Genomic DNA, 12,188 nt, shown 5'->3' on the forward strand with positions numbered 1-12,188 from the left:
AGGGAAAGATTTGAGCATTTAAACATGGCTGACCGGCATCCATACAGCCGTTACTGCTATGTTTGTTAACTGCTCATTACTCTGTAATTTGTCTATGATTGTAATCATGTCATAACGTGTTTATCATTCATTACCTTTGAAACTTGTCATGATTTTGACCAGCTCATTACCTTTGTAAATTCTCATGATTAATGTGTTTATGATTCATTACCTTTGCAATTATTCATGAGTGTGACCAGCTCTACCTGGAGCTCATTACCTTTGTAACTTGGTCATGATTATGACCAGATCTAGTTCATTACCTTTGTAACTTGCTCAGCTATCAAAACTTTGGAGTCCAGTCCCTGGACCAATTATGTACCTCTGTAATCTTTTGACTACCGCCCACACCATGGGTATATATTAAACTAACTGCCAGACGTACAACTATTATTATTATTATAATCAAAAAGAAGCGCTAAGCCACAAGGGCTATACAGCAGACGTACAACTAGCGAAGTGAAATTCTCATCTTTACTGACGTTCATCTGTTGACAGTAGCATCATATCACCTGTACCAGTGCTAACGAGAGGGAAACACAGGAGACATCAACAGTACAAAACTCCAAGGTTATAGGTCAGATATCCCTCAATCCCAGTCGTGATTATCAAGGGGGAAGCGCTAAACCCGGAGGATTATACAGCGCCTGGGGGGAATGTGGAAGGTATTCGGGGAACTGGACCACAGGTCCAATTCCCTAAATCAAGAGCCCCTCACCAACATCAAGGAACCTTCCTTGAGGGGAGTCAGGTTGTAGGTGGCGTTACTCCCCTCTGTTTTAAAAATGGCTGAGTCAGCAGAACAGGTCAGGCAGACAACCCCCGATAAATGGAATTGAGGGGGATTTGGTAACCTAAGGCCTTCGATACTGTCAACCACAATATATTATGTAATAAACTTCAAGCTATCGGTATAGGTTCTGTACACTGGTTTAAGTCCTACCTTAGCAACAGGAGACAAAGACAGAATCAGAACCCCTGCCGATAACATGTGGAGTTCCCCAAGGTAGTATTCTGGGTCCCTTATTATTCTTATGTCAATGATATGCCTATCAGTGTCAAGTGCAAACTCCTACTGTATGCAGATGACAGTGCTCTGTTAGTGTCAGGTAAAGACCCACAAGATATTGCTAATGTTTTAACACTGGAACTGGAGTCCTACAACAAATTATCATTACACCTAGGGAAAACTGAAGCCATTGTCTTTGGCACGAAACATAAACTGAGAAGGGTAAATAATTTTAATGTTCAATGTAATGGGGAGCCCATCACTTTGGTTTCATTAATAAAATATTTGAGAATCCCCTTTGACCCATGCATGTCAGGAGAATTGATAGGGAACAGTGTAATAAAGAAAGCGAATGCCAGACTGAAGTTCCTGTATAGACAAGCACAGTGTACCTACTGAGGCTCGCAGGACCCTATGTCTAGCCCTTACACAATGCCATATGGATTACGCTTGCTCTTCTTGGTACTCTGCCTTGACAAAAAAACTGAAAGATAGACTGCAAATCACCCAGAACAAAATCGTAAGATTCATCCTGGGGCTGGGACCAAGAGAACATGTAGGCCAGGATGAATTACAGCAGTTGGATATGTTGAAGACAGTAAAACAACTGAAGCTAAATCATGTTTATAAAATTGCTCACAAACAATGTCCAGAATATCTTGCTGTCAAGGTTGGGAACCAAAGCAATCATAGTACTAGGGGGAGAGAGCACAACTTTGTAGAACCCACAGTAAGTGGCCAGGCTTCAAACACCTTTTATTGTACAGCAATAAAGGAATGGAACAGACTGCCCGCACATGTCAAAGCCAGTCATAGCATGAACCAGTTCAAGAGTGCCAAAAGGTGTCTGATGAATGTAGCTACAGAAACGGAGGGGAATGATTTTCTATTTTTTAGCTAACGTAAGTGTAAATTTTACCATATTCCTAGTAATGACCCTCGTATTGTAGATAGTCTTAATGACCTTGGTGTAGTAGTCTTTTTATGATAATAAGATGTTATCTTCATTGTAGAATAAGTTAAAAGGACCCCAATGGAAATAAGTCACTCTTTTGGGTTATCCTAGGTTCTCTACACATATGCTGCTATGTATGATAATTCTATATAACTGTATTTGTGTATACCTGAATAAACTTAATTATAAGCAACTGTGGGCTTGTTAGTATACTCATTCTTGAGTAGGTGGTGTACTTTTAAGTACTTCACTTTGGGTCACGCCATGTAGGGAAGGCTGGTGGCTCACCTTGCCCCATAATGCTCTAATGTTATTAGAGGGAAAATATAAAGGTTGTAGGGTGACAACGTACGTAGAGTACAAGCACTGTATTTCACACCTCTAGGAGTGAAGCGACTGTCTAGTCATGCTTCTGAAGTGTTGATTACAACATCAGAGCTATCATTCTGTTTTACATGTGGCTGGCCAGTCTAGTAGTAAGCTCTCATGGCACCTCTGCTTTTCATTCTGGGATGCATATACACCTCTAGGTATCGTAATGGGTTTAGCGCTTTTTTATGAATAATCTTGAAAATATAATTAAAGATGACAATGATATTACTATCAACGTGAAGATGATTAAAAGAAATTTATTATTTTATAATAATACACAAGTAGTGATCAACAGCAGATCATTAAACGTTAATATGTTGACCAACCATTATGAAGTCAACAATAACCAATCAGCACTCATCTTGCAAGTCCTTCAGGTACTCATGCTGCTAAAATACTTTACCCTCACTGATTGGCTACAATGACACATGTAAACAAAGTTCCTAGCAATGAAATGGGAATTTTTGAGTGAAGTCACGTGGTACTTAGCAACCTTCTCTTATGACTTAGTGGTCCATCTCACTTGATGGACCACCATAAATATGCACAAATTTACCTAATAACCTTTTATATATAGAAAAATAGCTAGCTAGCAAACAATGTACATACATGTAGACACCTGGCTACATAGTTTATAATTAAAGAGAATATGTGGATAGACATAAATGCATCTAAATAAGACAACTCGGATATTTCAATCCTCCATCTATAAGAAAGAACATTATTTACTTGGCGAAATAAAAAGATGCAATTTATGGTGTAATGACGAACGAAGCTTTGGCAGGTTTTCTGTGTATTTTTTAGAGTGCCATCTAGTGAGAGAATTTGTCACTAAGATGATCAACAGCAAGTCATAAGAGAAGGTTGCTAAGTTGAACAACTCCCACGTAACGTCACTCAAAAACTCGCATTTCATTGGTAGAAACTCTTTGTTTACATCTAGAATTATACCCAATCACAGTGAGTGTAAAGTACTCTAGCAGCATGAGTACCTGAAGGACTTGTAAGGTGAATGCTGATTGGTTAAATGACTCAGCTTTGTCATATTTAGCCCTTAGTAGTGATTATAATAATAATGTCATTAATTATCATCACTAATAGAGAAGCAGTGAGCAACAGCAGATCATAACAGAAAGTTAGTGTTGACCAACCATTATGACGTCAACAATCACCATTAACCTTACAAGTCCTTCAGTTACTCATGCTGCAAGAGTACTTTACTGTCATTGGCTATAATTCCAGATGTAAACAGAGTTGAGTGACATTACGTGGGAGTTGTTCAACTTAGCAACCTTCTCTTATGAATTGATCTTAATTCTCACTAGATGACACTCCACACAAAATGTGGTTTTATTTATATAGCTACCTAACACGATAGATAAATTACAGACATTAATCCTGATATAAATAGAATAAGCATGAGTGGTAGTAGTGTCGATGGTACCAGTGTTGTGAAAGCTACACAGGTAGAACTAGTGTTGCCAGTAGCACTGTTGTCAGAGATACAGTGGTTCCAGCATAGTCAATGGTGCAGTGTTATTAATGGCACAAAGGTACCAGCGTTTTCGATGGTTCAGGGGTACCAATGTTCTCCATTTTACCGTGGTAACACTTGTCACAGATGCAGTACTACCAGTGTTAATTAATGGTACACTTGTAGCATTGTTCTCAAATGACAGTGGTAGAAGTCTTGTGAATAGTACAGTGGTACCAGTCTTGTCAATGGAACAGTGTTTCCAATGATCCAGTGGTTGTAGTATCAACTCATATTTCAATCCTCCATCTATAAGAAAGAACATTATTTACTTGGCGAATTGAGATAAAATAAAAAGATGCAATTTATGGTGTAATGACGAAGCTTTGTCATGTTTTCTGTGTATTTTTATGGAGTGTCATCTAGTGAGAGAATTTGTCACTAAAATAATCAACAGCAAGTCATAAGAGAAGGTTGCTAAGCAGAATAAATCCCACGTGACGTCAATCAAAAACTCGCATTTCATTGGTAGAAACTCTTTGTTTACATCTAGAATTATAGCCAATCACAGTGAGCGTAAAGTACTCTAGCACCATGAGTACCTGACTTCTAAAGAGAATGGTGATTGGATATTTCTGATTAAATGACTCAGCTGTCATGTTTAGCCCTTAGTAGTGATTATAATAATAATCTGTCATTAATTAACTATGATCACTAATGCGCAACAGCAGTGTTGAGCAATCATTATGACGTCAACAACAACCATTAACCTTACAAGTCCTTCAGTTACTCATGCTGCTAGAGTACTTTACCCTGACTGTGACTGGCTATAATTCTAGATGTAAACACAATTTCTACCAATGAAATGCGAGTTTTTGAGTGACGTCACTTGTTAGTTCAGCTTAGCAACCTTCTCTTATGAGTTGCTGTTCATCATCTTAGTGACAAATTCTCTCACTATATGACAGACACTGCACAGAAAATGGGGTTTTATTTATATAGCTACCTAACACGATAGATAAATTACAGACATTAAAACCTGATATAGACAAAGAAAGAAAAATATGTAGATATAAATAAGCAACAGTGGTAGTAGTGTTGTCGATGGTACAGTGGTACCAGTACTGCCAATGATACAGTGGTACAAGTCTCGTGAAAGGTACAGTGGCACCAGTGTTGTCATTGGTACCAGTCTTTTCAAATTTAAAGTTTATTCTCTATAAGGATTACAATGCTGAGTTTACAGAACTTGGTTATTATGGAAAATTTTACAGGGGTGATCACTTGTACGTACCTCAACATCACATACATACGAGTAATCTCATTGGGAGACAATAACTATATCGTTTACCGCAGTCACCCCGTGTAGACGTGTGAGAAAACTTAACCACCTCTGGTCACTGCAGGTGGCCCCCTCGATCCTCACAATCTTATCCATATCTGTCCGAGTAACAAATCCACTATACCACAACTAAACAAGAAATGTAAAGCTAGGCTAAATGCTCTCAAAGCTGTTGCTGGCTACAATCCCAACTATGGTGCAAATGTGAGAATCGTGAGAATGATGTACATAGCCTATGTTAGGTCCTTAATTGATTATGCTGCTCCCATGTTGATATTAGCTAGAGAAAGTTCTCTCCGACCCTTGGAGTTAATGCAAAATGAAGCTCTCAGGATTATTCTTGGCTGTCCCAGATCTACAAAAGTTCTTAACATGAGGAAGGAGCTTGGTATTTCTAGTATCAGTGATAGGATTGTTGAAATTAACACTGTACTCGGTATTAGAATGTTGAGAAACGAACCAGACACTGTCACAGTGAATCTTACCAAGTGTCTAGAGGTAAATACACACAGATCTAAATGGATTGTGAAAACGTGCAGTTGCATTAAGTTTTATAACCTGCATGAACTGTATCACTGTAGGCAACAAGAGCATTTCACCCCTCCATGGAAGATGTGTTCATTTAATATCACATACCTACAAGTCCCTCCCAAGAAGCTCATTGCTAGTAATCCCTTCCTTAAATCTCTTGTTAGAGCAACTGCTCAAGAAGAAATTTCTCACCTAGCTGGTAGTAACAAGTTATCACAAGTTATATACACTGATGGATCTAAACAGGAGTCTTCTGGCAGGGCTGCATCTGCTCTTGTTGCCACCTCCCTAGTTAAGAACGATAATAAATTTGTTGAGTTAGGCATAAGAATTAACAACTGGGCGTCTACACTGCAAACTGAATTGTTTGCAATCCTAATGGCGCTAAAGCTAACCTATGACACTGAGCTTGACTCTATCATCATTACTGATTCTATGTCATCACTGAAGGCTCTTGACTCATATAATGACTCCAACAACATGCTCATTGGAGAACCCAGGTATAGATACTCAAAAATTAGGGACAAAGGAATTAATGTACAATTGCTATGGATCCCATCACACATTGGATTACTCCTTCATGATAAAGTTGATATATTAGCCAAGAAGAGTATCGAGAAGGAGAATGTAGAATATAACTTTGGTATAACTGTGTCTAGCATTAGGAATAATATTAGGAGAGAAGTAAATAATGAAAATGATTGTTATAGGAATGCAGTTAGAAGCCTGAGTAGATCTATAACCCACTATGATAACATGAACGTAGATAAGTATGTTTATGGAGCAACTTGCAATGTGAACAGACTGACTGATGTTGTAGTGGCCAGGCTTAGGCTTGGTTACAAGTACTTCTGGCAGTTTGGGAGACACACAGATGATGATCAAACTAAATGTAAATTATGTGATCAGGCATATGGTCACTCTCTTGAACACTATGTGCTTAATTGTCCACTTATTGAGGAATACAGAGACAGACAGTATAATAACCTATGTGACATGTCAAGATATCTTATTAATGAAAATAAGATACCAGATATACTAAGCAAATTTCCTAAATTTGCTTGTAACAGATAAGTGAACTATAGATATGTAGATATAAATCCATATGTATTCCTGTTAACCCTTTGGGGCCTAGTTCCTAGGCCTTTTGTGTATCCATATGCTCTCGCGCTACCGTCCACAGGATGGATATGGGGTGCACAATAAACTAGCCACTTCGGTGGCAAAATCTAATCTGTCCGAGTCCAGTATAAATTGGATAGCACGGCACTACTAATTAATTGTGGACTGTATAGATTTATTAGTTTAACTGAATGAAGGGAGGGGGGGGTAGGTTACACATGGATATTGTGTTAAATACTGTATATGTTTTCCAGAAATTCAGTATTTATATGTATATAGATGGCCATGCTGTATTCAATAACATTTGTCATAGAAAATGGGAAACTCAGCCTGGGGAGAAGGGACAGTGGCCATTGTTCTGTTTGAATTGGAGTAAGATAAGATAAGATTTCGTTCGGATTTTTAACCCCGGAGGGTTAGCCACCCAGGATAACCCAAGAAAGTCAGTGCGTCATCGAGGACTGTCTAACTTATTTCCATTGGGGTCCTTAATCCTGTCCCCCAGGATGCGACCCACACCAGTCGACTAACACCCAGGTACCTATTTGCTGCTAGGTGAACAGGACAACAGGTGTAAGGAAACGTGTCGAAATGTTTCCACCCGCCGGGAATCGAACCCGGGCCCTCCGTGTGTGAAGCGGGAGCTTTAGCCACCAGGCTCTAGAGGTTAAAATTGGGTTGACACCTCTCAAATAGGAGGCAAAATTGTTCGATGTGTATAACTTGAGATATCAGGCGACTGGACAAGACAGCTCCAGGAACCCCAGCTAAGTCATGTCTATATTATGTTTATAGTTCTCGCCAGTATTATCATCATGAATGTAGACAGGGGGGTTTTCTGAGTATGATACACCTTAATCTCCAGTCAAATTAGTGAGTTTTTAAGATATTCTCCTTTTATGTAAATGTGTTTATGTATAATTATTTTTTAATTTTAATATAGTCCACAAATTTACATATTTACCAGTATTCCTAGTGATGTATATTTCATTTAATTAATAGGTCCAGAGCAACTTGTGGATATGACAGTTGTAGGTATCGAAGGGGGACATTTTTTGCGACCTAGGTGTCCCAAATTCCTACTTGTCTAACTGATGAATAATAATTATCAATGTTCATTTACTGTTATGTACATAATTAGTTACATTCAGATAAATGCAATTTTCCACAGATATATCCATCAAGGAAAAACACTTGTACATAATCCCACCACTTACCAGATATTCTCTGGTGGTCACTTGATGTAGCTGGATCACCCATCCAATTACAACGTACCTAACTGGCCAGTATCAGTCTGCTATAACTAGAAAGGTTACTTAGCTGTGGGTGATTGATGTTCCTTATTTCCTCCATTCACCATCTCATTTCGATGTCCTGTTACACCGACATGGTTCTTATTCCAGCAGGACGAGGTATCCGTTGGTTTGTCCCGGTTTAGAAGTCGTGACTCCATAAAAACTTCACTATCCTCGAGACAGGAACGAGGTAAACATGTGCACACACACTGGGAATGGCAGCTCATATCGCTTCAACGATTCCTTAACTTAGTGTTATTATCACTGATTACATTACGATTTAATGTCTCATAATTATTATACACATTAGAGGTCACTCCATTAAGATCTGAGACCGATGAGTGACGATTAACTCACGGGTGATTTCCCCTGGACACATTCCATGGCGGCGCACCCGTCACCCCCGGTCCTACTATTATCCACTCATTTTACCACTTTATTACGGTGATCACGTTACCTCACTCTTCACCAGGAACAGTTACCACACTTCCTATTATGAAGTGAGGCCTATATTAATCCTTAGGCCTCTGTGAATGCCAATTTCCTGATCCCATGTTTTCACAGCCTCCTCACTACATTCAAAACACTGCCGTCGACCTGTGAACCCGGTTCACATTTCACCCAAATCAACACATTAAACACTTATTAGGCACTATAGATTCGGAAATTAAATAATTTCCACAGTTATTGTGTGGTTTACATGTAGTAAAATACTAATTACAGAGTGTACCACTAGAACACCTGGCATTTCGGGCAGACTTATATTAATTCTTAAATTTAAAATATTACAAATTATGAGGCAAGTTGGTATTGTGACTAAATACTAGTTTGTGAGTTGAGCAATGTGAATGCTTTTGTTTTGGCACAATACATAGTTTCAGTATTGGAGTATCACAGGCCAACTTATGACTAGTTAGGAATCATTATTTTAAGATTAAGATACGTATTTCTGTGCTTATATTCAAATGGGTGAGTGAGTTTAAGTGTGAACCACCAGGTGGTTTTTATGTAGTTAGTTGACGGGGTGTATCAGGGAGATAAGATGTTTTCTAACGGTAGTTTTGAAGGTGATAAATGTGTCTGCTATTCTAGAGTTTTCAGATAGGGTGTTCCAGATTTTAGGGCCTTTGACATACATTGAATTTTTGTATAGATTTAGTCGCACACGGGGAATGTCGTAGAGATGTTTGTGTCTGGTGTTATGCTTGTGGGTCCTGTCACAACTATCAAGAAAGCATTTTAGGTCAACGTTAATATTGGAATTTAGGGTCCTGTATAACTAGATTGCACAGTAGTAAGTGTGGATGTTCTGAACAGGGAGTAAGTTTAGATCTATGAAGAGTGGGGGGGGGGGGTGTAACAGTGGTAGCAGTATTGCCTAAGATAGTGTTTGCAGTATAGTCAATGGTGCACTGTTATTAATGGCACAAGAGTACCAGTGTTTTCGATGGTACACGGGTACCAGTGTTGTCCGTTTTACCGTGGTAACACTTGTCAGAGATGCAGGTGTACCAGTGTTAATGGTACAGTAGGCGTTGTGGAGGAAAGGCAACGTGAGGTGGAGCATGAGGGTGCTGTGAAGCAATTGAGGGTGTGGCGGACAAGGACGTAACGAATGATGTAGAAATTGACGTACTGCAGATGTTCCCTAAATAGGAGGAAACCCTGGCAGAGGTAAAGCGTGTCAGCGTGCCTCCTTGTGCTCCGGGTTTTCACGTTCGCTCTTACGTGCTAGAACTTTAATTTGTGCCATCAATCCTATACGATACATCCCTCTAGCGCCTTGAACCAATCATGGGCGGAAAACATTATATACTGAGTCAAAAAATGAGAATTAGTGTACACTACCTAGCAGAGTTTACTGCCAGAGGGGAATCATAGGCCTGTTCCGTGTGCAAAATAATAATAGAACTTTTCTTTGTCAGAGGAAAGAAAGTCTCCCTGATAACATTGTGTATACTACAGTGGCTCCCTAGTATATAGATGATAAAGGCTATAGTGTCAGTTGAAAACAGGTGAATTTGTAAATGAAGTGATAAGCCTATATTATTATTATAATCAAAAAAAGAAGCGCTAAGCCACAAGGGCTATACAGCGCTGCAGGGTAGGGAAGGAAGCAAGGGAATTGGATGGCAGAAGGGAGGGGGGATGATCAGCAGGTTACAGAAAACAGCGGGGCAGGGGATAGTACGGGGTAGAGGGTAGCAAGAGATTGAAGTAGAAAGGGCTGAAAGTATCAGAATTTGTGAAGTAAGTCAGTCGTTGTCAAAAAGTCAATGAGAGAGTCCGGATGAAAGGTGGGTCCATCAGCGAGAAGGGAAGGTAAAGAGAGAGCAGCGGAGCGAAGACGACGACAGAGGTAAATTCTGCGTGCTCGTTGATAAAGTGGGCAGTCCAACAGAATGTGGCTGACTGATAATTGAGCTTGGCAATTCTCACAGAGAGGAGCAAGACGCCTCTCCATGAGTAAGACGAGTATGGCCAATGCGAAGACGGGAGAGAGTAGTCTCCCAACCTCGACACTGGTTATAAGAAGACGGCCAGTAACCTATACTCGGTTTAATAGACTGAAGTTTGTTGCCGAGCATAGTAGACCAACGTTGTTGCCAACGGGTGTGAAGGTGGGAAGATATTACAGCAAAATAGTCCGTAAATGGAATACCTCTATAAGAAACTGGTAGGTCATGTACTGCTGACCGCGCAGCAGTGTCTGCCTGTTCATTGCCCTGTACGTCAACATGACCAGGGACCCAACAAAAAACAATATCTTTATGCTTGGTAAAGATGCGGCGTAGCCAAAGTTGGATACGGAGGACTAAGGGGTGAGGTGTATCAAATTTTTGTATAGCCTGTAAAGCACTAAGGGAATCTGAGACAACCACAAATGATGACACAGGCATAGATGCAATACGGATAAGTGCTGTAAGGATGGCATATAATTCAGCAGTAAAAATACTAGCCGAAGATAGTAAATGCCCTTGTACGACGCTGTCCGGAAACACTGCTGCGAATCCTACGCCGTCAGAAGACTTAGAGCCATCTGTGTACACAGCAATGGCATGAGAATGAGAGTGAAAGTGGTCAAGAAAAAGAGAGCGGGAAGTGACCGTAGACAGTTGGGCTTTCGAGCAAGGGAGGGAGAAAGAACAGACTCGAACAGCTGGAACTTCCCAGGGGGGTAGGGAAAAGTGAGATGCTACATGTACATAGAAAGGTGGTAGTTGAAGAGAAGACAAGAGCGAATGAAGGCGAAGAGAGAAGGGACGGAGTAAACAGGGGCGGCGAACAAATAAAGAATGTCTACTAATATCAGTGACCATTCTATAAATGGAAGGATTGCGGAGATCATGAGAGCGTACATAGTAGCGCAGGCAATGGGCATCACGGCGATCGGATAAGGATGGAACGTTCGCTTCTGCATAGAGGCTTTCGACAGGTGAAGAGCGAAAAGTACCAAGGCATAAACGTAATCCTTGGTGATGAATGGGGTTAAGGCTAGAGAGAGTAGCAGGAGATGCCGCTGAATAGATCTGGTCACCATAATCAAGTTTCGATAAAATAAGGGTGGAATGTAGGCGAAGGAGGGTTCGACGATCAGCTCCCCACGAAAGATGAGCAAGGGTTTTAAGAAGGTTCAGCCGGCTGTGACAAGTTGCCTTCAGAGAGGTAATGTGAGGTTTCCAGGATAACCTACGATCAAAGAGGAGGCCCAGAAACTTGACTGTATCACGTTCAGGGATACGGGAGCCATAGAGGTACAAAGGATGATCGGAGATGACAGAGCGTCTAGTGAAAGTGATTTGGTGGGTTTTAGTGCTGGAAAATTTAAACCCATGTGTGGTGGCCCAATTGGAAACACGGTCGACTGCATGTTGGAGAGAAACTGTAAGGAGGTGACAGTCAGCGCCTGCACAGGCAATAGCGAAGTCATCAACATAGAGTGATGACCAAATATTTGATGGAAGACTAGAGGCCAAATCATTAATAGCAAGGAGAAAAAGTGTTGTGCTCAGAACACATCCCTGGGGGACACCTTCAGCTTGGATAAA

General features: G+C 40.4%; 1 long non-coding RNA gene across 1 annotated transcript in view; it reads right to left on the bottom strand.

Annotated features, from left to right (window-relative positions):
* Positions 1–1,496: 1,496 nt before the first annotated feature.
* The window catches only part of LOC128705928 (uncharacterized), a 38,192-nt gene continuing 27,500 nt past the window's right edge, over positions 1,497–12,188 (bottom strand). The window contains exons 3-4 of the long non-coding RNA XR_011394590.1: positions 5,144–5,289; positions 1,497–4,158 (exon numbers count right to left, since the gene is read on the bottom strand). This is a non-coding gene — a long non-coding RNA (uncharacterized lncRNA). The remainder of the gene's footprint in view (positions 4,159–5,143; positions 5,290–12,188) is intronic.

The sequence above is a fragment of the Cherax quadricarinatus genome, chromosome 91, assembly GCF_038502225.1.
Source record: "Cherax quadricarinatus isolate ZL_2023a chromosome 91, ASM3850222v1, whole genome shotgun sequence".
Classification (NCBI taxonomy): domain Eukaryota; kingdom Metazoa; phylum Arthropoda; class Malacostraca; order Decapoda; family Parastacidae; genus Cherax; species Cherax quadricarinatus.